The sequence below is a fragment of the Taudactylus pleione genome, unplaced genomic scaffold (genome assembly GCF_031769625.1).
Source record: "Taudactylus pleione unplaced genomic scaffold, aTauple2 ptg000550l, whole genome shotgun sequence".
NCBI classification, from domain to species: Eukaryota; Metazoa; Chordata; class Amphibia; order Anura; family Myobatrachidae; genus Taudactylus; species Taudactylus pleione.
The window spans coordinates 1672501-1690000 of record NW_028284952.1 but is presented as its reverse complement, the minus strand read 5'-3'; the positions used below and the strand labels follow the sequence as shown (position 1 = coordinate 1690000).

Genomic DNA, 17500 nt, shown 5'->3' with positions numbered 1-17500 from the left:
TCCCATTCAAGTACTAACCAGGCCCAAAACTGCATAGCTTCCAAGATCAGACGAGATTGGGCATGTCCAGTGTGGTTTGGCTGTAGGCGCTCAAAAACATTAACTTTAGACCTCTTTTACTTCTTAACTCAAGTAAATTCATTGATAAGTTGAAAAAATGTAATGTAAAATGTAATAGAAAAGAATGTTATGGCTATATAAAATTACCTACAGCACCTGGTTTTCCCAGGTGGTCTCCAGTCCAAGTACTAACCAGGCCCAACACTGCTTACCTTCCAAGATCAGACGAGATTGGGCATGTCCAGTGTGGTTTGGCTGTAGGTGCTCAAAAGCATTAACTTTAGACCTCTATTACTTCTTAACTCAAGTAAATTCATTGATAAGTTGAAAAAATTAAATGTAAAAAGTAATAGAAAAGACTGTTATGGCAGTATAAAATTACATACAGCACCTGGGATTCCTAGGTGGTCTCCCTTCCAAGTACTAACCATGCCCAACACTGCATAGCTTCCAAGATCAGATGAGATTGGGCATGTCCAGTGTGGTTTGACTGTAGGTACTCAAAAACATTAACTTTAGACATCTTTTACTTCTTAACTCAAGTAAATTCATTGATAAGTTGAAAAAATTAAATGTAAAATGTAATAGAAAAGAATGTTTTGGCTGTATAAAATTACCTACAGCACCTGGTATTCCCAGGTGGTCTCCCATCCAAGTACAAACCAGGCCCAACACTGCATAGCTTCCAAGATCAGACGAGATTGGGCATGTCCAGTGTGGTTTGACTGTAGGTGCTCAAAAGCATTAAATTTAGACCTCTATTACTTCTTAACTCAAGTAAATTCATTGAAAAGTTGAAAAAATGTAATGTAAAATGTAATAGAAAATAATGTTATGGCTATATAAAATTACCTACAGCACCTGGTATTCCCAGGTGGTTTCTGATCCAAGTACTAACCAGGCCCAACACTGCATAGCTTCCAAGATCAAACGAGATTGGGCATGTCCAGTGTGGTTTGGCTGTAGGTGCTCAAAAGCATTAACTTTAGACCTCTATTACTTCTTAACTCAAGTAAATTCATTGATAAGTTGAAAAAATTTAATGTAAAATGTAATAGAAAAGACTGTTATGGCAGTATAAAATTACCTACAGCACCTGGGATTCCTAGGTGGTTTCCCATCCAAGTACTAACCAGGCCCAACACTGCATAGCTTCCAAGATCAGACGAGATTGGGCGGGCTGTAGGTGCTCAAAAACATTAACTTTAGACCTCTTTTACTTCTTTACTCAAGTAAATTCATTGACAAGTTGAAAAAACTAAATGTAAAATGTAATAGAAAAGAATGTTATGGCTGCATAAAATTACCTACTGCACCTGGTATTCCAAGGTGGTCTCCCATCCAAGTACTAACCAGGCCCACCACTGCATAGCTACCAAGTTCAGAGGAGATTGGTTATGTCCAGTGTGGATTGGCTGTAGGTGCTCAAAAGCATTAACTTTAGACCTCTATTACTTCTTAACTCACGGAAATTCATTGATAAGTTGAAAAAATTAAATGTAAAATGTAATAGAAAAGAATGTTATGCCAGTATAAAATTACCTACAGCACCTGGTATTCCAAGGTGGTCTCCCATCCAAGTACTAACCAGGCCCACCACTGCATAGCTACCAAGTTCAGAGGAGATTGGTTATGTCCAGTGTGGATTGGCTGTAGGTGCTCAAAAGCATTAACTGTAGACCTCTATTACTTCTTAACTCAAGGAAATTCATTGATAAGTTGAAAAAATTAAATGTAAAATGTAATAGAAAAGAATGTTATGGCAGTATAAAATTACCTACAGCATCTGGTATTCCCAGGTGGTCTCCCATCCAAGTACTTACCAGGCCCAACACTGCATAGCTTCCAAAATCAGACAAGAATGGGCATGTCCACTGTGGTTTGGCTGGAAGTGCTCAAAAACATTAACTTTAGACCTCATTTACTTCTTAACTCAAGTAAATTCAATGATAAGTTGAAAAATGAAATGTAAAATGTAATAGAAAAGAATGTTATGGCAGTATAAAATTACCTACAGCTCCTGGTATTCCCAGGAGGTCTCCTATCCAAGTACTAACCAGGCCCAACACTGCATAGCTTCCAAGATCAGACGAGATTGGGCATGTCCAGTGTGGTTTGGCTGTAAGTGCTCAAAAACATTAACTTTAGACCTCTATTACCTCTTAACTCAAGAAAATTCATTGATAAGTTGAAGAAATTAAATGTAAAATGTAATAGAAAAGAATGTTATGGCAGTATAAAATTACCTACAGCACCTGGGATTCCCAGGTGGTCTCCCATCCAAGTACTAACCAGGCCCAACACTGCATAGCTTCCAAGTTCAGACGAGATTGGGCATGTCCAGTGTGGTATGGCTGTAGATGCTCAAAAACATTAACTTTAGACCTCTTTTACTTCTTAACTCAACTAAATTCATTGATAAGTTGAAAAATGAAATGTAAAATGTAATAGAAAAGAATGTTATGGCAGTCTAAAATTACCTAGAGCACCTGGTATTCCCAGGTGGTCTCCCTTCCAAGTACTAACCAGGCCCATCACTGCATAGCTTCCAAGATCAGACGAGATTGGGCATGTCCAGTGTGGTTTGACTGTAGGTGCTCAAAAGTCTTAACTTTAGACATCTTTTACTTCTTAACTCAAGTAAATTCATTGATAAGTTGAAAAAATTAAATTAAAATTTAATAGAAAAGAATGTTATGGCAGTATAAAATTACCTACAGCACCAGGTATTCCGAGGTGGTCTCCCATTCAAGTACTAACCAGGCCCAAAACTGCATAGCTTCCAAGATCAGACGAGATTGGGCATGTCCAGTGTGGTTTGGCTGTAGGCGCTCAAAAACATTAACTTTAGACCTCTTTTACTTCTTAACTCATGTAAATTCATTGATAAGTTGAAAAAATGTAATGTAAAATGTAATAGAAAAGAATGTTATGGCTATATAAAATTACCTACAGCACCAGGTATTCCCAGGTGGTCTCCAGTCCAAGTACTAACCAGGCCCAACACTGCATAGCTTCCAAGATCAGACAAGATTGGGCATGTCCAGTGTGGTTTGGCTGTAGGTGCTCAAAAGCATTAACTTTAGACCTCTATTACTTCTTAACTCAAGTAAATTCATTGATAAGTTGAAAAAATTAAATGTAAAATGTAATAGAAAAGAATGTTTTGGCTGTCTAAAATTACCTATAGCTCCTGGTATTCCCAGGTGGTCTCCCATCCAAGTACAAACCAGACCCAACACTGCATAGCTTCCAAGATCAGACGAGATTGGGCAAGTCCACTGTGGTTTGGCTGTATGTGCTCAAAAGCATTAAATTTAGACCGCTATTACTTCTTAACACAAGTAAATTCATTGATAAGTTGAAAAAATTAAATGTAAAATGTAATAGAAAAGAATGTTATGGCAGTATAAAATTACCTACAGCACCTGGGTTTCCAAGGTGGTCTCCCATCCAATTACTAACCAGTCCCAACACTGCATAGCTTCCAAGATCAGACGAGATTGGGCATGTCCAGTGTGGTTTGGCTGTAGGTACTCAAAAACATTAACTTTAGACATCTATTACTTCTTAACTCAAGTAAATTCATTGATAAGTTGAAAAAATTAAATGTAAAATGTAATAGAAAAGACTGTTATGGCAGTATAAAATTACCTACAGCACCTGGGATTCCTAGGTGGTCTCCCATCTTAGTACTAACCAGGTCCAACACTGCATAGCTTCCAAGATCAGACGAGATTGGGCATGTCCAGTGTGGTTTGGCTGAAAGTGCTCAAAAACATTAACTTTAGACCTCTTTTACTTCTTAACTCAAGTAAATTCATTGATAAGTTGAAAAAATGTAATGTAAAATGTAATAGAAAAGAATGTTATGGCTGCATAAAATTACATACAGCACCTGGTATTCCTAGGTGGTCTCCCATCCAAGTACTAACCAGGCCCAACACTGCATAGCTTCCAAGATCAGACGAGATTGGGCATGTCCAGTGTGGTTTGGCTGTAGGTGCTCAAAAATATTAACTTTAGACCTCTATTACTTCTTAACTCAAGTAAATTCATTGATAAGTTGAAAAAATTAAATGTAAAATGTAATAGAAAAGAATGTTATGGCAATATAAAATTACCTAGAGCACCTGGTATTCCCAGGTGGTCTCCCATCCAAGTACTAACCAGGCCCAACACTGCATAGTTTCACAGATTAGACGAGATTGGGCATGTCCAGTGTGGTTTGACTGTAGGTGCTCAAAAACATTAACTTTAGACATCTTTTACTTCTTAACTCAAGTAAATTCATTGATAAGTTGAAAAAATTAAATTAAAATTAAATAGAAAAGAATGTTATGGCAGTATAAAATTAGCTACAGCACCTGGTATTCCCAGGTGGTCTCCCATTTAAGTACTAACCAGGCCCAAAACTGCATAGCTTCCAAGATCAGACGAGAATGGGCATGTCCAGTGTGGTTTGACTGTAGGTGCTCAAAAACTTTAACTTTAGACATCTTTTACTTCTTAACTCAAGTAAATTCATTGATAAGTTAAAAAAATGTAATGTAAAATGTAATAAAAAAGAATGTTATGGCTATATAAAATTACCTACAGCACCTGGTATTCCCAGGTGGTCTCCAGTCCAAGTACTAACCAGGCCCAACACTGCATAGCTTCCAAGATCAGACGAGATTGGGCATGTCCAGTGTGGTTTGGCTGTAGGTGCTTAAAAGCATTAACTTTAGACCTCTATTACTTCTTAACTCAGGTAAATTCATTGATAAGTTGAAACAATTAAATGTAACATGTAATAGAAAAGAATGTTATGGCAGTATAAAATTACCTACAGCATCTGGTATTCCCAGGTGGTCTCCCATCCAAGTACTTACCAGGCCCAACACTGCATAGCTTCCAAAATCAGACAAGAATGGGCATGTCCACTGTGGTTTGGCTGGAAGTGCTCAAAAACATTAACTTTAGACCTCATTTACTTCTTAACTCAAGTAAATTCAATGATAAGTTGAAAAATGAAATGTAAAATGTAATAGAAAAGAATGTTATGGCAGTATAAAATTACCTACAGCTCCTGGTATTCCCAGGAGGTCTCCTATCCAAGTACTAACCAGGCCCAACACTGCATAGCTTCCAAGATCAGACGAGATTGGGCATGTCCAGTGTGGTTTGGCTGTAGGTGCTCAAAACCATTAACTTTAGACCTCTATTACTTCTTAACTCAAGAAAATTCATTGATAAGTTGAAGAAATTAAATGTAAAATGTAATAGAAAAGAATGTTATGGCAGTATAAAATTACCTACAGCACCTGGTATTCCCAGGTGGTCTCCCATCCAAGTACTAACCAGGCCCAACACTGCATAGCTTCCAAGTTCAGACGAGATTGGGCATGTCCAGTGTGGTATGGCTGTAGGTGCTCATAAACATTAACTTTAGACCTCTTTTACTTCTAAACTCAACTAAATTCAATGATAAGTTGAAAAATGAAATGTAAAATGTAATAGAAAAGAATGTTATGGCAGTCTAAAATTACCTAGAGCACCTGGTATTCCCAGGAGGTCTCCCTTCCAAGTACTAACCAGGCCCATCACTGCATAGCTTCCAAGATCAGACGAGATTGGGCGTGTCCAGTGTGGTTTGACTGTAGGTGCTCAAAAATATTAACTTTAGACATCTTTTACTTCTTAACTCAAGTAAATTCATTGATAAGTTGAAAAAATTAAATTAAAATTTAATAGAAAAGAATGTTATGGCAGTATAAAATTAACTACAGCACCTGGTATTCCCAGGTGGTCTCCCATTCAAGTACTAACCAGGCCCAAAACTGCATAGCTTCCAAGATCAGACGAGATTGGGCATGTCCAGTGTGGTTTGGCTGTAGGCGCTCAAAAACATTAACTTTAGACCTCTTTTACTTCTTAACTCAAGTAAATTCATTGATAAGTTGAAAAAATGTAATGTAAAATGTAATAGAAAAGAATGTTATGGCTATATAAAATTACCTACAGCACCTGGTTTTCCCAGGTGGTCTCCAGTCCAAGTACTAACCAGGCCCAACACTGCTTAACTTCCAAGATCAGACGAGATTGGGCATGTCCAGTGTGGTTTGGCTGTAGGTGCTCAAAAGCATTAACTTTAGACCTCTATTACTTCTTAACTCAAGTAAATTCATTGATAAGTTGAAAAAATTAAATGTAAAAAGTAATAGAAAAGACTGTTATGGCAGTATAAAATTACATACAGCACCTGGGATTCCTAGGTGGTCTCCCTTCCAAGTACTAACCATGCCCAACACTGCATAGCTTCCAAGATCAGATGAGATTGGGCATGTCCAGTGTGGTTTGACTGTAGGTACTCAAAAACATTAACTTTAGACATCTTTTACTTCTTAACTCAAGTAAATTCATTGATAAGTTGAAAAATTTAAATGTAAAATGTAATAGAAAAGAATGTTTTGGCTGTATAAAATTACCTACAGCACCTGGTATTCCCAGGTGGTCTCCCATCCAAGTACAAACCAGGCCCAACACTGCATAGCTTCCAAGATCAGACGAGATTGGGCATGTCCAGTGTGGTTTGACTGTAGGTGCTCAAAAGCATTAAATTTAGACCTCTATTACTTCTTAACTCAAGTAAATTCATTGAAAAGTTGAAAAAATGTAATGTAAAATGTAATAGAAAATAATGTTATGGCTATATAAAATTACCTACAGCACCTGGTATTCCCAGGTGGTTTCTGATCCAAGTACTAACCAGGCCCAACACTGCATAGCTTCCAAGATCAAACGAGATTGGGCATGTCCAGTGTGGTTTGGCTGTAGGTGCTCAAAAGCATTAACTTTAGACCTCTATTACTTCTTAACTCAAGTAAATTCATTGATAAGTTGAAAAAATTTAATGTAAAATGTAATAGAAAAGACTGTTATGGCAGTATAAAATTACCTACAGCACCTGGGATTCCTAGGTGGTTTCCCATCCAAGTACTAACCAGGCCCAACACTGCATAGCTTCCAAGATCAGACGAGATTGGGCGGGCTGTAGGTGCTCAAAAACATTAACTTTAGACCTCTTTTACTTCTTTACTCAAGTAAATTCATTGATAAGTTGAAAAAACTAAATGTAAAATGTAATAGAAAAGAATGTTATGGCTGCATAAAATTACCTACTGCACCTGGTATTCCAAGGTGGTCTCCCATCCAAGTACTAACCAGGCCCACCACTGCATAGCTACCAAGTTCAGAGGAGATTGGTTATGTCCCGTGTGGATTGGCTGTAGGTGCTCAAAAGCATTAACTTTAGACCTCTATTACTTCTTAACTCACGGAAATTCATTGATAAGTTGAAAAAATTAAATGTAAAATGTAATAGAAAAGAATGTTATGCCAGTATAAAATTACCTACAGCACCTGGTATTCCAAGGTGGTCTCCCATCCAAGTACTAACCAGGCCCACCACTGCATAGCCACCAAGTTCAGAGGAGATTGGTTATGTCCAGTGTGGATTGGCTGTAGGTGCTCAAAAGCATTAACTGTAGACCTCTATTACTTCTTAACTCAAGGAAATTCATTGATAAGTTGAAAAAATTAAATGTAAAATGTAATAGAAAAGAATGTTATGGCAGTATAAAATTACCTACAGCATCTGGTATTCCCAGGTGGTCTCCCATCCAAGTACTTACCAGGCCCAACACTGCATAGCTTCCAAAATCAGACAAGAATGGGCATGTCCACTGTGGTTTGGCTGGAAGTGCTCAAAAACATTAACTTTAGACCTCATTTACTTCTTAACTCAAGTAAATTCAATGATAAGTTGAAAAATGAAATGTAAAATGTAATAGAAAAGAATGTTATGGCTGCATAAAATTACATACAGCACCTGGTATTCCTAGGTGGTCTCCCATCCAAGTTCTAACCAGGCCCAACACTGCATAGCTTCCAAGATCAGACGAGATTGGGCATGTCCAGTGTGGTTTGGCTGTAGGTGCTCAAAAATATTAACTTTAGACCTCTATTACTTCTTAACTCAAGTAAATTCATTGATAAGTTGAAAAAATTAAATGTAAAATGTAATAGAAAAGAATGTTATGGCAATATAAAATTACCTAGAGCACCTGGTATTCCCAGGTGGTCTCCCATCCAAGTACTAACCAGGCCCAACACTGCATAGTTTCACAGATTAGACGAGATTGGGCATGTCCAGTGTGGTTTGACTGTATGTGCTCAAAAACATTAACTTTAGACATCTTTTACTTCTTAACTCAAGTAAATTCATTGATAAGTTGAAAAAATTAAATTAAAATTAAATAGAAAAGAATGTTATGGCAGTATAAAATTAGCTACAGCACCTGGTATTCCCAGGTGGTCTCCCATTTAAGTACTAACCAGGCCCAAAACTGCATAGCTTCCAAGATCAGACGAGAATGGGCATGTCCAGTGTGGTTTGACTGTAGGTGCTCAAAAACATTAACTTTAGACATCTTTTACTTCTTAACTCAAGTAAATTCATTGATAAGTTAAAAAAATGTAATGTAAAATGTAATAAAAAAGAATGTTATGGCTATATAAAATTACCTACAGCACCTGGTATTCCCAGGTGGTCTCCAGTCCAAGTACTAACCAGGCCCAACACTGCATAGCTTCCAAGATCAGACGAGATTGGGCATGTCCAGTGTGGTTTGGCTGTAGGTGCTTAAAAGCATTAACTTTAGACCTCTATTACTTCTTAACTCAAGTAAATTCATTGATAAGTTGAAACAATTAAATGTAACATGTAATAGAAAAGAATGTTATGGCAGTATAAAATTACCTACAGCATCTGGTATTCCCAGGTGGTCTCCCATCCAAGTACTTACCAGGCCCAACACTGCATAGCTTCCAAAATCAGACAAGAATGGGCATGTCCACTGTGGTTTGGCTGGAAGTGCTCAAAAACATTAACTTTAGACCTCATTTACTTCTTAACTCAAGTAAATTCAATGATAAGTTGAAAAATGAAATGTAAAATGTAATAGAAAAGAATGTTATGGCAGTATAAAATTACCTACAGCTCCTGGTATTCCCAGGAGGTCTCCTATCCAAGTACTAACCAGGCCCAACACTGCATAGCTTCCAAGATCAGACGAGATTGGGCATGTCCAGTGTGGTTTGGCTGTAGGTGCTCAAAAACATTAACTTTAGACCTCTATTACTTCTTAACTCAAGAAAATTCATTGATAAGTTGAAGAAATTAAATGTAAAATGTAATAGAAAAGAATGTTATGGCAGTATAAAATTACCTACAGCACCTGGTATTCCCAGGTGGTCTCCCATCCAAGTACTAACCAGGCCCAACACTGCATAGCTTCCAAGTTCAGACGAGATTGGGCATGTCCAGTGTGGTATGGCTGTAGGTGCTCATAAACATTAACTTTAGACCTCTTTTACTTCTAAACTCAACTAAATTCAATGATAAGTTGAAAAATGAAATGTAAAATGTAATAGAAAAGAATGTTATGGCAGTCTAAAATTACCTAGAGCACCTGGTATTCCCAGGAGGTCTCCCTTCCAAGTACTAACCAGGCCCATCACTGCATAGCTTCCAAGATCAGACGAGATTGGGCGTGTCCAGTGTGGTTTGACTGTAGGTGCTCAAAAATATTAACTTTAGACATCTTTTACTTCTTAACTCAAGTAAATTCATTGATAAGTTGAAAAAATTAAATTAAAATTTAATAGAAAAGAATGTTATGGCAGTATAAAATTAACTACAGCACCTGGTATTCCCAGGTGGTCTCCCATTCAAGTACTAACCAGGCCCAAAACTGCATAGCTTCCAAGATCAGACGAGATTGGGCATGTCCAGTGTGGTTTGGCTGTAGGCGCTCAAAAACATTAACTTTAGACCTCTTTTACTTCTTAACTCAAGTAAATTCATTGATAAGTTGAAAAAATGTAATGTAAAATGTAATAGAAAAGAATGTTATGGCTATATAAAATTACCTACAGCACCTGGTTTTCCCAGGTGGTCTCCAGTCCAAGTACTAACCAGGCCCAACACTGCTTAACTTCCAAGATCAGACGAGATTGGGCATGTCCAGTGTGGTTTGGCTGTAGGTGCTCAAAAGCATTAACTTTAGACCTCTATTACTTCTTAACTCAAGTAAATTCATTGATAAGTTGAAAAAATTAAATGTAAAAAGTAATAGAAAAGACTGTTATGGCAGTATAAAATTACATACAGCACCTGGGATTCCTAGGTGGTCTCCCTTCCAAGTACTAACCATGCCCAACACTGCATAGCTTCCAAGATCAGATGAGATTGGGCATGTCCAGTGTGGTTTGACTGTAGGTACTCAAAAACATTAACTTTAGACATCTTTTACTTCTTAACTCAAGTAAATTCATTGATAAGTTGAAAAATTTAAATGTAAAATGTAATAGAAAAGAATGTTTTGGCTGTATAAAATTACCTACAGCACCTGGTATTCCCAGGTGGTCTCCCATCCAAGTACAAACCAGGCCCAACACTGCATTGCTTCCAAGATCAGACGAGATTGGGCATGTCCAGTGTGGTTTGACTGTAGGTGCTCAAAAGCATTAAATTTAGACCTCTATTACTTCTTAACTCAAGTAAATTCATTGAAAAGTTGAAAAAATGTAATGTAAAATGTAATAGAAAATAATGTTATGGCTATATAAAATTACCTACAGCACCTGGTATTCCCAGGTGGTTTCTGATCCAAGTACTAACCAGGCCCAACACTGCATAGCTTCCAAGATCAAACGAGATTGGGCATGTCCAGTGTGGTTTGGCTGTAGGTGCTCAAAAGCATTAACTTTAGACCTCTATTACTTCTTAACTCAAGTAAATTCATTGATAAGTTGAAAAAATTTAATGTAAAATGTAATAGAAAAGACTGTTATGGCAGTATAAAATTACCTACAGCACCTGGGATTCCTAGGTGGTTTCCCATCCAAGTACTAACCAGGCCCAACACTGCATAGCTTCCAAGATCAGACGAGATTGGGCGGGCTGTAGGTGCTCAAAAACATTAACTTTAGACCTCTTTTACTTCTTTACTCAAGTAAATTCATTGATAAGTTGAAAAAACTAAATGTAAAATGTAATAGAAAAGAATGTTATGGCTGCATAAAATTACCTACTGCACCTGGTATTCCAAGGTGGTCTCCCATCCAAGTACTAACCAGGCCCACCACTGCATAGTTACCAAGTTCAGAGGAGATTGGTTATGTCCAGTGTGGATTGGCTGTAGGTGCTCAAAAGCATTAACTTTAGACCTCTATTACTTCTTAACTCACGGAAATTCATTGATAAGTTGAAAAAATTAAATGTAAAATGTAATAGAAAAGAATGTTATGCCAGTATAAAATTACCTACAGCACCTGGTATTCCAAGGTGGTCTCCCATCCAAGTACTAACCAGGCCCACCACTGCATAGCTACCAAGTTCAGAGGAGATTGGTTATGTCCAGTGTGGATTGGCTGTAGGTGCTCAAAAGCATTAACTGTAGACCTCTATTACTTCTTAACTCAAGGAAATTCATTGATAAGTTGAAAAAATTAAATGTAAAATGTAATAGAAAAGAATGTTATGGCAGTATAAAATTACCTACAGCATCTGGTATTCCCAGGTGGTCTCCCATCCAAGTACTTACCAGGCCCAACACTGCATAGCTTCCAAAATCAGACAAGAATGGGCATGTCCACTGTGGTTTGGCTGGAAGTGCTCAAAAACATTAACTTTAGACCTCATTTACTTCTTAACTCAAGTAAATTCAATGATAAGTTGAAAAATGAAATGTAAAATGTAATAGAAAAGAATGTTATGGCAGTATAAAATTACCTACAGCTCCTGGTATTCCCAGGAGGTCTCCTATCCAAGTACTAACCAGGCCCAACACTGCATAGCTTCCAAGATCAGACGAGATTGGGCATGTCCAGTGTGGTTTGGCTGTAAGTGCTCAAAAACATTAACTTTAGACCTCTATTACCTCTTAACTCAAGAAAATTCATTGATAAGTTGAAGAAATTAAATGTAAAATGTAATAGAAAAGAATGTTATGGCAGTATAAAATTACCTACAGCACCTGGGATTCCCAGGTGGTCTCCCATCCAAGTACTAACCAGGCCCAACACTGCATAGCTTCCAAGTTCAGACGAGATTGGGCATGTCCAGTGTGGTATGGCTGTAGGTGCTCAAAAAAATTAACTTTAGACCTCTTTTACTTCTTAACTCAACTAAATTCAATGATAAGTTGAAAAATGAAATGTAAAATGTAATAGAAAAGAATGTTATGGCAGTCTAAAATTACCTAGAGCACCTGGTATTCCCAGGTGGTCTCCCTTCCAAGTACTAACCAGGCCCATCACTGCATAGCTTCCAAGATCAGACGAGATTGGGCATGTCCAGTGTGGTTTGACTGTAGGTGCTCAAAAGTCTTAACTTTAGACATCTTTTACTTCTTAACTCAAGTAAATTCATTGATAAGTTGAAAAAATTAAATTAAAATTTAATAGAAAAGAATGTTATGGCAGTATAAAATTACCTACAGCACCAGGTATTCCGAGGTGGTCTCCCATTCAAGTACTAACCAGGCCCAAAACTGCATAGCTTCCAAGATCAGACGAGATTGGGCATGTCCAGTGTGGTTTGGCTGTAGGCGCTCAAAAACATTAACTTTAGACCTCTTTTACTTCTTAACTCATGTAAATTCATTGATAAGTTGAAAAAATGTAATGTAAAATGTAATAGAAAAGAATGTTATGGCTATATAAAATTACCTACAGCACCAGGTATTCCCAGGTGGTCTCCAGTCCAAGTACTAACCAGGCCCAACACTGCATAGCTTCCAAGATCAGACAAGATTGGGCATGTCCAGTGTGGTTTGGCTGTAGGTGCTCAAAAGCATTAACTTTAGACCTCTATTACTTCTTAACTCAAGTAAATTCATTGATAAGTTGAAAAAATTAAATGTAAAATGTAATAGAAAAGAATGTTTTGGCTGTCTAAAATTACCTATAGCTCCTGGTTTTCCCAGGTGGTCTCCCATCCAAGTACAAACCAGACCCAACACTGCATAGCTTCCAAGATCAGACGAGATTGGGCAAGTCCACTGTGGTTTGGCTGTATGTGCTCAAAAGCATTAAATTTAGACCGCTATTACTTCTTAACACAAGTAAATTCATTGATAAGTTGAAAAAATTAAATGTAAAATGTAATAGAAAAGAATGTTATGGCAGTATAAAATTACCTACAGCACCTGGGTTTCCAAGGTGGTCTCCCATCCAATTACTAACCAGTCCCAACACTGCATAGCTTCCAAGATCAGACGAGATTGGGCATGTCCAGTGTGGTTTGGCTGTAGGTACTCAAAAACATTAACTTTAGACATCTATTACTTCTTAACTCAAGTAAATTCATTGATAAGTTGAAAAAATTAAATGTAAAATTTAATAGAAAAGACTGTTATGGCAGTATAAAATTACCTACAGCACCTGGGATTCCTAGGTGGTCTCCCATCTTAGTACTAACCAGGTCCAACACTGCATAGCTTCCAAGATCAGATGAGATTGGGCATGTCCAGTGTGGTTTGGCTGAAGGTGCTCAAAAACATTAACTTTAGACCTCTTTTACTTCTTAACTCAAGTAAATTCATTGATAAGTTGAAAAAATGTAATGTAAAATGTAATAGAAAAGAATGTTATGGCTGCATAAAATTACATACAGCACCTGGTATTCCTAGGTGGTCTCCCATCCAAGTACTAACCAGGCCCAACACTGCATAGCTTCCAAGATCAGACGAGATTGGGCATGTCCAGTGTGGTTTGGCTGTAGGTGCTCAAAAATATTAACTTTAGACCTCTATTTCTTCTTAACTCAAGTAAATTCATTGATAAGTTGAAAAAATTAAATGTAAAATGTAATAGAAAAGAATGTTATGGCAATATAAAATTACCTAGAGCACCTGGTATTCCCAGGTGGTCTCCCATCCAAGTACTAACCAGGCCCAACACTGCATAGTTTCACAGATTAGACGAGATTGGGCATGTCCAGTGTGGTTTGACTGTAGGTGCTCAAAAACATTAACTTTAGACATCTTTTACTTCTTAACTCAAGTAAATTCATTGATAAGTTGAAAAAATTAAATTAAAATTAAATAGAAAAGAATGTTATGGCAGTATAAAATTAGCTACAGCACCTGGTATTCCCAGGTGGTCTCCCATTTAAGTACTAACCAGGCCCAAAACTGCATAGCTTCCAAGATCAGACGAGAATGGGCATGTCCAGTGTGGTTTGACTGTAGGTGCTCAAAAACATTAACTTTAGACATCTTTTACTTCTTAACTCAAGTAAATTCATTGATAAGTTAAAAAAATGTAATGTAAAATGTAATAAAAAAGAATGTTATGGCTATATAAAATTACCTACAGCACCTGGTATTCCCAGGTGGTCTCCAGTCCAAGTACTAACCAGGCCCAACACTGCATAGCTTCCAAGATCAGACGAGATTGGGCATGTCCAGTGTGGTTTGGCTGTAGGTGCTTAAAAGCATTAACTTTAGACCTCTATTACTTCTTAACTCAAGTAAATTCATTGATAAGTTGAAACAATTAAATGTAACATGTAATAGAAAAGAATGTTATGGCAGTATAAAATTACCTACAGCATCTGGTATTCCCAGGTGGTCTCCCATCCAAGTACTTACCAGGCCCAACACTGCATAGCTTCCAAAATCAGACAAGAATGGGCATGTCCACTGTGGTTTGGCTGGAAGTGCTCAAAAACATTAACTTTAGACCTCATTTACTTCTTAACTCAAGTAAATTCAATGATAAGTTGAAAAATGAAATGTAAAATGTAATAGAAAAGAATGTTATGGCAGTATAAAATTACCTACAGCTCCTGGTATTCCCAGGAGGTCTCCTATCCAAGTACTAACCAGGCCCAACACTGCATAGCTTCCAAGATCAGACGAGATTGGGCATGTCCAGTGTGGTTTGGCTGTAGGTGCTCAAAAACATTAACTTTAGACCTCTATTACTTCTTAACTCAAGAAAATTCATTGATAAGTTGAAGAAATTAAATGTAAAATGTAATAGAAAAGAATGTTATGGCAGTATAAAATTACCTACAGCACCTGGTATTCCCAGGTCGTCTCCCATCCAAGTACTAACCAGGCCCAACACTGCATAGCTTCCAAGTTCAGACGAGATTGGGCATGTCCAGTGTGGTATGGCTGTAGGTGCTCATAAACATTAACTTTAGACCTCTTTTACTTCTAAACTCAACTAAATTCAATGATAAGTTGAAAAATGAAATGTAAAATGTAATAGAAAAGAATGTTATGGCAGTCTAAAATTACCTAGAGCACCTGGTATTCCCAGGAGGTCTCCCTTCCAAGTACTAACCAGGCCCATCACTGCATAGCTTCCAAGAACAGACGAGATTGGGCGTGTCCAGTGTGGTTTGACTGTAGGTGCTCAAAAATATTAACTTTAGACATCTTTTACTTCTTAACTCAAGTAAATTCATTGATAAGTTGAAAAAATTAAATTAAAATTTAATAGAAAAGAATGTTATGGCAGTATAAAATTAACTACAGCACCTGGTATTCCCAGGTGGTCTCCCATTCAAGTACTAACCAGGCCCAAAACTGCATAGCTTCCAAGATCAGACGAGATTGGGCATGTCCAGTGTGGTTTGGCTGTAGGCGCTCAAAAACATTAACTTTAGACCTCTTTTACTTCTTAACTCAAGTAAATTCATTGATAAGTTGAAAAAATGTAATGTAAAATGTAATAGAAAAGAATGTTATGGCTATATAAAATTACCTACAGCACCTGGTTTTCCCAGGTGGTCTCCAGTCCAAGTACTAACCAGGCCCAACACTGCTTAACTTCCAAGATCAGACGAGATTGGGCATGTCCAGTGTGGTTTGGCTGTAGGTGCTCAAAAGCATTAACTTTAGACCTCTATTACTTCTTAACTCAAGTAAATTCATTGATAAGTTGAAAAAATTAAATGTAAAAAGTAATAGAAAAGACTGTTATGGCAGTATAAAATTACATACAGCACCTGGGATTCCTAGGTGGTCTCCCTTCCAAGTACTAACCATGCCCAACACTGCATAGCTTCCAAGATCAGATGAGATTGGGCATGTCCAGTGTGGTTTGACTGTAGGTACTCAAAAACATTAACTTTAGACATCTTTTACTTCTTAACTCAAGTAAATTCATTGATAAGTTGAAAAAATTAAATGTAAAATGTAATAGAAAAGAATGTTTTGGCTGTATAAAATTACCTACAGCACCTGGTATTCCCAGGTGGTCTCCCATCCAAGTACAAACCAGGCCCAACACTGCATAGCTTCCAAGATCAGACGAGATTGGGCATGTCCAGTGTGGTTTGACTGTAGGTGCTCAAAAGCATTAAATTTAGACCTCTATTACTTCTTAACTCAAGTAAATTCATTGAAAAGTTGAAAAAATGTAATGTAAAATGTAATAGAAAATAATGTTATGGCTATATAAAATTACCTACAGCACCTGGTATTCCCAGGTGGTTTCTGATCCAAGTACTAACCAGGCCCAACACTGCATAGCTTCCAAGATCAAACGAGATTGGGCATGTCCAGTGTGGTTTGGCTGTAGGTGCTCAAAAGCATTAACTTTAGACCTCTATTACTTCTTAACTCAAGTAAATTCATTGATAAGTTGAAAAAATTTAATGTAAAATGTAATAGAAAAGACTGTTATGGCAGTATAAAATTACCTACAGCACCTGGGATTCCTAGGTGGTTTCCCATCCAAGTACTAACCAGGCCCAACACTGCATAGCTTCCAAGATCAGACGAGATTGGGCGGGCTGTAGGTGCTCAAAAACATTAACTTTAGACCTCTTTTACTTCTTTACTCAAGTAAATTCATTGATAAGTTGAAAAAACTAAATGTAAAATGTAATAGAAAAGAATGTTATGGCTGCATAAAATTACCTACTGCACCTGGTATTCCAAGGTGGTCTCCCATCCAAGTACTAACCAGGCCCACCACTGCATAGCTACCAAGTTCAGAGGAGATTGGTTATGTCCAGTGTGGATTGGCTGTAGGTGCTCAAAAGCATTAACTTTAGACCTCTATTACTTCTTAACTCACGGAAATTCATTGATAAGTTGAAAAAATTAAATGTAAAATGTATTAGAAAAGAATGTTATGCCAGTATAAAATTACCTACAGCACCTGGTATTCCAAGGTGGTCTCCCATCCAAGTACTAACCAGGCCCACCACTGCATAGCTACCAAGTTCAGAGGAGATTGGTTATGTCCAGTGTGGATTGGCTGTAGGTGCTCAAAAGCATTAACTGTAGACCTCTATTACTTCTTAACTCAAGGAAATTCATTGATAAGTTGAAAAAATTAAATGTAAAATGTAATAGAAAAGAATGTT

General features: G+C 37.3%; 7 non-coding genes and 57 pseudogenes across 7 annotated transcripts; all 64 read right to left on the bottom strand.

The window, feature by feature from the left end:
• The window catches only part of LOC148489443 (5S ribosomal RNA), a 119-nt pseudogene extending 31 nt beyond the window's left edge, over positions 1-88 (bottom strand).
• Positions 89-204: 116 nt separating this feature from the next.
• On the bottom strand, positions 205-323 carry LOC148489442 (5S ribosomal RNA; annotated as a pseudogene).
• A 116-nt stretch (positions 324-439) lies between these two features.
• LOC148489441 (5S ribosomal RNA) lies at positions 440-558 on the bottom strand (annotated as a pseudogene).
• A 116-nt stretch (positions 559-674) lies between these two features.
• LOC148489440 (5S ribosomal RNA) lies at positions 675-793 on the bottom strand (annotated as a pseudogene).
• Positions 794-909: 116 nt separating this feature from the next.
• On the bottom strand, positions 910-1028 carry LOC148489439 (5S ribosomal RNA; annotated as a pseudogene).
• A 336-nt stretch (positions 1029-1364) lies between these two features.
• Positions 1365-1483, bottom strand: LOC148489438 (5S ribosomal RNA; annotated as a pseudogene).
• Positions 1484-1599: 116 nt separating this feature from the next.
• On the bottom strand, positions 1600-1718 carry LOC148489437 (5S ribosomal RNA; annotated as a pseudogene).
• Positions 1719-2068: 350 nt separating this feature from the next.
• Positions 2069-2187, bottom strand: LOC148489436 (5S ribosomal RNA; annotated as a pseudogene).
• A 116-nt stretch (positions 2188-2303) lies between these two features.
• Positions 2304-2422, bottom strand: LOC148489435 (5S ribosomal RNA). The gene has a single exon (XR_015871364.1). It is a non-coding gene; the product is annotated as a 5S ribosomal RNA (ribosomal RNA).
• Positions 2423-2537: 115 nt separating this feature from the next.
• Positions 2538-2656, bottom strand: LOC148489434 (5S ribosomal RNA; annotated as a pseudogene).
• A 115-nt stretch (positions 2657-2771) lies between these two features.
• LOC148489433 (5S ribosomal RNA) lies at positions 2772-2890 on the bottom strand (annotated as a pseudogene).
• Positions 2891-3006: 116 nt separating this feature from the next.
• LOC148489432 (5S ribosomal RNA) lies at positions 3007-3125 on the bottom strand (annotated as a pseudogene).
• Positions 3126-3241: 116 nt separating this feature from the next.
• On the bottom strand, positions 3242-3360 carry LOC148489431 (5S ribosomal RNA; annotated as a pseudogene).
• Positions 3361-3476: 116 nt separating this feature from the next.
• LOC148489430 (5S ribosomal RNA) lies at positions 3477-3595 on the bottom strand (annotated as a pseudogene).
• Positions 3596-3711: 116 nt separating this feature from the next.
• LOC148489429 (5S ribosomal RNA) lies at positions 3712-3830 on the bottom strand (annotated as a pseudogene).
• A 116-nt stretch (positions 3831-3946) lies between these two features.
• Positions 3947-4065, bottom strand: LOC148489428 (5S ribosomal RNA; annotated as a pseudogene).
• A 116-nt stretch (positions 4066-4181) lies between these two features.
• On the bottom strand, positions 4182-4300 carry LOC148489427 (5S ribosomal RNA; annotated as a pseudogene).
• A 115-nt stretch (positions 4301-4415) lies between these two features.
• On the bottom strand, positions 4416-4534 carry LOC148489426 (5S ribosomal RNA; annotated as a pseudogene).
• Positions 4535-4650: 116 nt separating this feature from the next.
• On the bottom strand, positions 4651-4769 carry LOC148489425 (5S ribosomal RNA; annotated as a pseudogene).
• Positions 4770-5119: 350 nt separating this feature from the next.
• Positions 5120-5238, bottom strand: LOC148489424 (5S ribosomal RNA; annotated as a pseudogene).
• A 116-nt stretch (positions 5239-5354) lies between these two features.
• On the bottom strand, positions 5355-5473 carry LOC148489423 (5S ribosomal RNA). The gene has a single exon (XR_015871640.1). It is a non-coding gene; the product is annotated as a 5S ribosomal RNA (ribosomal RNA).
• A 115-nt stretch (positions 5474-5588) lies between these two features.
• Positions 5589-5707, bottom strand: LOC148489422 (5S ribosomal RNA; annotated as a pseudogene).
• A 115-nt stretch (positions 5708-5822) lies between these two features.
• LOC148489421 (5S ribosomal RNA) lies at positions 5823-5941 on the bottom strand (annotated as a pseudogene).
• Positions 5942-6057: 116 nt separating this feature from the next.
• LOC148489420 (5S ribosomal RNA) lies at positions 6058-6176 on the bottom strand. Its single transcript, XR_015871120.1, has one exon. It is a non-coding gene; the product is annotated as a 5S ribosomal RNA (ribosomal RNA).
• Positions 6177-6292: 116 nt separating this feature from the next.
• LOC148489419 (5S ribosomal RNA) lies at positions 6293-6411 on the bottom strand (annotated as a pseudogene).
• Positions 6412-6527: 116 nt separating this feature from the next.
• Positions 6528-6646, bottom strand: LOC148489418 (5S ribosomal RNA; annotated as a pseudogene).
• Positions 6647-6762: 116 nt separating this feature from the next.
• LOC148489417 (5S ribosomal RNA) lies at positions 6763-6881 on the bottom strand (annotated as a pseudogene).
• Positions 6882-7217: 336 nt separating this feature from the next.
• Positions 7218-7336, bottom strand: LOC148489416 (5S ribosomal RNA; annotated as a pseudogene).
• Positions 7337-7452: 116 nt separating this feature from the next.
• Positions 7453-7571, bottom strand: LOC148489415 (5S ribosomal RNA; annotated as a pseudogene).
• Positions 7572-7921: 350 nt separating this feature from the next.
• Positions 7922-8040, bottom strand: LOC148489414 (5S ribosomal RNA; annotated as a pseudogene).
• A 350-nt stretch (positions 8041-8390) lies between these two features.
• LOC148489413 (5S ribosomal RNA) lies at positions 8391-8509 on the bottom strand (annotated as a pseudogene).
• Positions 8510-8625: 116 nt separating this feature from the next.
• LOC148489412 (5S ribosomal RNA) lies at positions 8626-8744 on the bottom strand (annotated as a pseudogene).
• A 350-nt stretch (positions 8745-9094) lies between these two features.
• Positions 9095-9213, bottom strand: LOC148489411 (5S ribosomal RNA; annotated as a pseudogene).
• A 116-nt stretch (positions 9214-9329) lies between these two features.
• LOC148489410 (5S ribosomal RNA) lies at positions 9330-9448 on the bottom strand. The gene has a single exon (XR_015871628.1). It is a non-coding gene; the product is annotated as a 5S ribosomal RNA (ribosomal RNA).
• Positions 9449-9563: 115 nt separating this feature from the next.
• Positions 9564-9682, bottom strand: LOC148489409 (5S ribosomal RNA; annotated as a pseudogene).
• Positions 9683-9797: 115 nt separating this feature from the next.
• Positions 9798-9916, bottom strand: LOC148489408 (5S ribosomal RNA; annotated as a pseudogene).
• A 116-nt stretch (positions 9917-10032) lies between these two features.
• On the bottom strand, positions 10033-10151 carry LOC148489407 (5S ribosomal RNA). Its single transcript, XR_015871117.1, has one exon. It is a non-coding gene; the product is annotated as a 5S ribosomal RNA (ribosomal RNA).
• Positions 10152-10267: 116 nt separating this feature from the next.
• On the bottom strand, positions 10268-10386 carry LOC148489406 (5S ribosomal RNA; annotated as a pseudogene).
• Positions 10387-10502: 116 nt separating this feature from the next.
• LOC148489405 (5S ribosomal RNA) lies at positions 10503-10621 on the bottom strand (annotated as a pseudogene).
• A 116-nt stretch (positions 10622-10737) lies between these two features.
• On the bottom strand, positions 10738-10856 carry LOC148489404 (5S ribosomal RNA; annotated as a pseudogene).
• A 336-nt stretch (positions 10857-11192) lies between these two features.
• Positions 11193-11311, bottom strand: LOC148489403 (5S ribosomal RNA; annotated as a pseudogene).
• Positions 11312-11427: 116 nt separating this feature from the next.
• On the bottom strand, positions 11428-11546 carry LOC148489402 (5S ribosomal RNA; annotated as a pseudogene).
• A 350-nt stretch (positions 11547-11896) lies between these two features.
• LOC148489401 (5S ribosomal RNA) lies at positions 11897-12015 on the bottom strand (annotated as a pseudogene).
• A 116-nt stretch (positions 12016-12131) lies between these two features.
• On the bottom strand, positions 12132-12250 carry LOC148489400 (5S ribosomal RNA). The gene has a single exon (XR_015870334.1). It is a non-coding gene; the product is annotated as a 5S ribosomal RNA (ribosomal RNA).
• A 115-nt stretch (positions 12251-12365) lies between these two features.
• On the bottom strand, positions 12366-12484 carry LOC148489399 (5S ribosomal RNA; annotated as a pseudogene).
• Positions 12485-12599: 115 nt separating this feature from the next.
• LOC148489398 (5S ribosomal RNA) lies at positions 12600-12718 on the bottom strand (annotated as a pseudogene).
• Positions 12719-12834: 116 nt separating this feature from the next.
• On the bottom strand, positions 12835-12953 carry LOC148489397 (5S ribosomal RNA; annotated as a pseudogene).
• Positions 12954-13069: 116 nt separating this feature from the next.
• On the bottom strand, positions 13070-13188 carry LOC148489396 (5S ribosomal RNA; annotated as a pseudogene).
• A 116-nt stretch (positions 13189-13304) lies between these two features.
• On the bottom strand, positions 13305-13423 carry LOC148489395 (5S ribosomal RNA; annotated as a pseudogene).
• Positions 13424-13539: 116 nt separating this feature from the next.
• Positions 13540-13658, bottom strand: LOC148489394 (5S ribosomal RNA; annotated as a pseudogene).
• Positions 13659-13774: 116 nt separating this feature from the next.
• Positions 13775-13893, bottom strand: LOC148489393 (5S ribosomal RNA; annotated as a pseudogene).
• Positions 13894-14009: 116 nt separating this feature from the next.
• LOC148489392 (5S ribosomal RNA) lies at positions 14010-14128 on the bottom strand (annotated as a pseudogene).
• Positions 14129-14243: 115 nt separating this feature from the next.
• LOC148489391 (5S ribosomal RNA) lies at positions 14244-14362 on the bottom strand (annotated as a pseudogene).
• A 116-nt stretch (positions 14363-14478) lies between these two features.
• LOC148489390 (5S ribosomal RNA) lies at positions 14479-14597 on the bottom strand (annotated as a pseudogene).
• A 350-nt stretch (positions 14598-14947) lies between these two features.
• Positions 14948-15066, bottom strand: LOC148489389 (5S ribosomal RNA; annotated as a pseudogene).
• Positions 15067-15182: 116 nt separating this feature from the next.
• Positions 15183-15301, bottom strand: LOC148489388 (5S ribosomal RNA; annotated as a pseudogene).
• Positions 15302-15416: 115 nt separating this feature from the next.
• On the bottom strand, positions 15417-15535 carry LOC148489387 (5S ribosomal RNA; annotated as a pseudogene).
• A 115-nt stretch (positions 15536-15650) lies between these two features.
• On the bottom strand, positions 15651-15769 carry LOC148489386 (5S ribosomal RNA; annotated as a pseudogene).
• Positions 15770-15885: 116 nt separating this feature from the next.
• LOC148489385 (5S ribosomal RNA) lies at positions 15886-16004 on the bottom strand. The gene has a single exon (XR_015871116.1). It is a non-coding gene; the product is annotated as a 5S ribosomal RNA (ribosomal RNA).
• A 116-nt stretch (positions 16005-16120) lies between these two features.
• Positions 16121-16239, bottom strand: LOC148489384 (5S ribosomal RNA; annotated as a pseudogene).
• A 116-nt stretch (positions 16240-16355) lies between these two features.
• LOC148489383 (5S ribosomal RNA) lies at positions 16356-16474 on the bottom strand (annotated as a pseudogene).
• Positions 16475-16590: 116 nt separating this feature from the next.
• LOC148489382 (5S ribosomal RNA) lies at positions 16591-16709 on the bottom strand (annotated as a pseudogene).
• Positions 16710-17045: 336 nt separating this feature from the next.
• Positions 17046-17164, bottom strand: LOC148489381 (5S ribosomal RNA; annotated as a pseudogene).
• A 116-nt stretch (positions 17165-17280) lies between these two features.
• On the bottom strand, positions 17281-17399 carry LOC148489380 (5S ribosomal RNA; annotated as a pseudogene).
• Between the last annotated feature and the right edge of the window lie 101 nt (positions 17400-17500).